Source organism: Abramis brama, assembly GCF_963993115.1.
Source record: "Abramis brama genome assembly, contig: SCAFFOLD_104, whole genome shotgun sequence".
Lineage (NCBI taxonomy): Eukaryota > Metazoa > Chordata > Actinopteri > Cypriniformes > Leuciscidae > Abramis > Abramis brama.
In genome coordinates, this window is record NW_028156072.1 from 32,157 (window position 1) to 36,870 (window position 4,714).

The following is a 4,714-nucleotide window of genomic DNA, read 5'->3' on the forward strand; positions in this document are numbered from 1 at the left end:
ATTGGTAACACTTTATTTCGAGTCCATTTTAGACATTCTACTAAGTAACTTGCAACTACATGTCAACTAACTGTCATTAGAGTAATTGACTGTCTGCTTAATATCTGATAACATTTTATTTTGATGGTCCCCCAACAGATATTCCACTGACTATAAGTAACTTGGCAACTACAAGTCAACTTATTCTCCTAACCCGAACCTAACACCTAACCATAACCTAACAGTCTACTAGTTACTAATACTTACTACTAATACTCTAATGAGAGTTAGTTGACATGTAGTTGCAAAGTCATAGAATGTCTAAAGTGGACTATCGAAATAAAGTGGAACCTCATTTTCTTCACTCTTTTGTTCCAAACCAAAGTAAAGCAGTGTCAGTGAGAGGAAAGTGTCTTCATGTTCTGTTTTCACTGAGGAAAACAATAGTGTGATGAGGGGTGAATGCTGCAAAAACTTTACAGTGGATGGGAAACTGTCTCGTATCGCTCCTGCATCACATTATAATAATAATAATAAATTTTATTTGTAATGCACCTTTCTCAAACTCAAAGCACTACAGCATGTAGAGAACAAAATAAATCAAACAAGGAGAAAAAAAATACAAATATCAAAAATACACTGTAATAAATTATAAATTAAAAGCTTGACTAAAAAGGTGTGTCTTAAGAAGTTTCTTAAAACAATCCACAGAAGCAGCATTCCTAATAGATGCAGATAATGAGTTCCATAACTTAGGTGCATTATAGTAAAAGACCCTTCCCCCATGGTTTTTAATTTACAACTAGGCTGAGAGAGAGAGAGCCAGCAGAGCGAGCGGGTATGGATGGAATAACCAAATCACATATGCATAATGGAGCCAACCCATGAACTGCTTTATAGGTTAAAATCAGAATTTTAAAAATCAATACGTGATTGAACTGGAAGCCAATGCTGATGCTGGAGCACGCGGGGATAATGTGATGGCGTGAAGACATATAAGTCAAAAAACGAGCGGCTGAGTAATAGGCCTATTGCAATTTGCAACCTCTTAATAGACCTTGCTGGTAAAGCCGCAAAGAGAGAATTACAATAAACAAGCCTCGATGTGATGAAGGCATTGATAAGCCTCTCTGCATCAGGCCTAGAGAGAAACGGTCTAATGCGTGCAATGTTCCGCAGAGGGGAAAAAAAGCAACCCCCGGTAGCCTGTTTTTAAAATAAGAATTAAAAGTCAGCTGAGCATCAATGATCACACCCAAACTATGCACCTGGCCAGAAGGGGATATTAGGGTATTGTCCACTGAAAGTTTAAAATCATTACATACTGACATCAGATGGAGTGCCAATTAATAAAATTTCAGTTTTGTAACAATTTAGTTTAAGAAAGTTGTGTTTCATCCACGCCTTGATTTCCAATAAACAGACAGAGTGAGTTGAAGAGGAAGAATTGAGATCAGGCTGAGAGCTAATATAAATCTGGGTGTCATCCGCATAACAGTGATAGCTCACTGTTACTTACATACTCATGTAAACAGCATTTATGACAAAGAACTGCAGATGCTGATATCATGACACTCTATCTTTAGAAAATTAGCAGGAATTTTAGGCTGATTTGGCTATTGCTACTGGAATGGTAGGTCCATTAAAACTCATTCAGTCATCAGTTACTTTTCCCAGTTTATTTGACTAGACATATAGGAGTAGACATTTGTCAGATGGTAACTGTTGGTTTCTAAAACCCATAAACAAAATAGAAATAATTAACAGAATACAAACACATTTGCAAATCTTAAATCATACATCTGAAATCAGCTTTAACAATCAAATGAATGTAACATCAAAGAGAAAATAAACATATCTAGAATTCAATATATCATATCAAACACAAACAAACAAAAAGGAACTTACATAGTTAACAACGCAACAATTCCACACAGCCCATATCTGAATGGAGTGATATCTGAATGGGCTTCTTGCATACAAACAAGTTGAGACTGAAGCATAATTAGTAAGAGGCCACAGGTGATCTTATCAGGACTCAGTCAGCCAATCAGATCACAGCAGGATTTTCTACAGCCGCCCCCAAATATGTTAACATATTTGCATTTACAGAAAAATCATCCGATTTAATTATCAGCATCAATTCAGGAAGAACAATTAGACGGCTGACTGGACGAATTAAATATTTCCCTTTGCTGAAAATCTCAGCAACTCACTCTTCCATCAGGACTTGGCAAAATCTTGCTGACAGTCCCTATAGGCCAGTGTCCACGAGGAAGCTGAGGTTCCACAATCATGACGATGGCAGAAGGAGCAATGGGATTACCATCAAGTTCCCACTTTTGACGAGTCTGAAGACTTGGAAGGTAATCTCTAACAAAACTGACCCAGAATCGATCCGCAAGAACTTTACTGTATCTCCACTTTCTACGGGTAAGTAGTTCTGAATCTGCATACATCACTTGTGGAAGAGATGCATCTCACCGCCCCATCAGTAGGATATTTGGCGTGATTGGATCAGGGTCTGAAAGATTTGAAGACATATAGCCGAGAGGTTTTGAGTTTAACAATTTCAACGAGTACTGTATGCAGAACTTCCTCTGAGACTACTTGTATTCCCAGAACTACTCGTAATGCTGTCTTAACAGACCGTACCTCTCTCTCCCAAGTACTTCCAAAATGGGGGGAATATGGCGGATTGAATGAGAATTTAATTTGCTGTTGGGCAAACATCTCCTGAAAGGAGGGACTAAGCTGCAAAAATGACTCCCAGAGTTCTCTTTCTCCTCCCTTGAAATTAGTCCCTTGATCAGATAATATTTCATGGGGCCTACCTCTACGGGCTACAACTCTTCGAAGGGCCAAGAGGAAACTGTCAGTATCCATACCAGAAAGTAGTTCTAAATGAAGATACCATGCCGTCTGGCATTTAAATATAATGCCCCACCTCTTCTTATGTCGGCGACCTACTTTAATGGTTAAAGGCCCAAAACAATCCATACCCGTCGACCAAAAGGGAGGCTTATACAGGTGAAGTCTGGAAACTGGTAGAACAGCCATTCTGGGAACTGAAGGCACACCTTTCCACTTCCTACACTCAAGACATGATCTCTGGATTTTCTTTATTAACTGTCGCCCTCTCAGAACCCATTATTTCCGACGAAGCTGAGCGAACACTCTTTGTGGTCCTGGATGGCACAGAATTGAATCATTGTCAGCAACCAAAGGTTTGGTAACATGATTCTTAGGGTCTAAGACAATTGGGTAAATAGCTTCAAGATCCAAATCCTCGCTTTGACGGAGTTGTCCACCCACTCTTATCAGCTCTGTAACGGGATCATACTCTGGCACCAAACCAACTAAACGGCTGTGTGAGGGATCTCCATGACCATCTTTAAGCAGTTTATATTCCTCAGGGAAATCTTCCATCTGGACTTAACGCAGAAGATATAATTCTGCTTGCGTTTGAGAAGGTTTGGTCTCAGCTCCTAAGTCCAAAGAGAGGTTTTCAACATGCTGCAATCAAATCTGACCAGGTATTGAATTGAGACACACCAGACTTTGGAGAGTTTACTGGTGCTTGATTAAGCCCACAAAACAAAGGTTTTCTCAGCTCTGTCCCAATCTCCTCGGTCCTTAAGGCTGGAGATTTTGGCCATTGCTGATGAGGCAAATATAGAAAGGTAGGTCCCTGAAACCAAGAACTAGTTGCAGACAATTCAGCAAGTCTCTTGCTTCGAGTGATGTCATCTGCTGGATTACTTACAGTGTCAACATATCTCCACTGATCCGGTCTAGTATACTCAAGAATCTCCGTAATGCGGTTTGCCACGAAAATCTTGTACCGTCTGGATTTCGGACTGGATCCAGGTCAACACAGTTGTAGAATCAGACCAAAGTATCACTTTTTTAACAGCCAAGGTGAGTTCCTTTTGCAACAGGTTCGCTAGCTGAGCCCCAGTCAGAGCAGCACACAGTTCCAAACGAGGAATAGAATTATCTTCTTCAGTGCTACCCTTGAACGAGCCATGACCAGAGATATAGAAATCTCACCATTTCCATTTATCAGACGCAAGTAGGCAACTGAATCATGGGCCTTTTCGGATGCGTCGCAGAATATGTGAAGCTCTCTGATGACTGTATCTTCCCAGTTCTTTCTTGGACCATACCATCGAGGTACTTGGAGCAAGTACCCGATATACAACCCGCAATGTTAGGATAGTATACTCCACTAGACGATGCTTGTAGCTCAAAGTATCCTGCAAGCAATGCCAACTGAGTCCAAGAGTTCCCTCGCATGGATCTGTGCAGGTCAGTGTCTACTGAACGAGCTTCTGCTGGTAAGTGGTCAATCACAGAGACATGGTTACTGGCCCACTGTCGAATGGGCCTCCTTCAGCCAAGGAAGAACGCAATTTCATAAGCATCTCTTTGGCCTCTTTAGTAGATGGAAAACTTTGTAGGCAATTATCCACATAAAAGGAATGCAAGACAGAAGATTGCACATCTTGAAACTCAACAGGAAGGCTCTGAACACATTTATGGAGAGCATATGTAGCACAACAAGGACTACATGTAGCACCAAAAGGCAAAACCTGCCATTCATAGACATCGGCTGAATTATTTCTTCTCATATTTCGCCACAAGAAGCGTAGCAAAGGAGAATCAGAAGACAAGAGGCGGATTTAATGGAACATGGATCTAATGTCTCCACTTTTAGCAACTTGATGTTCTC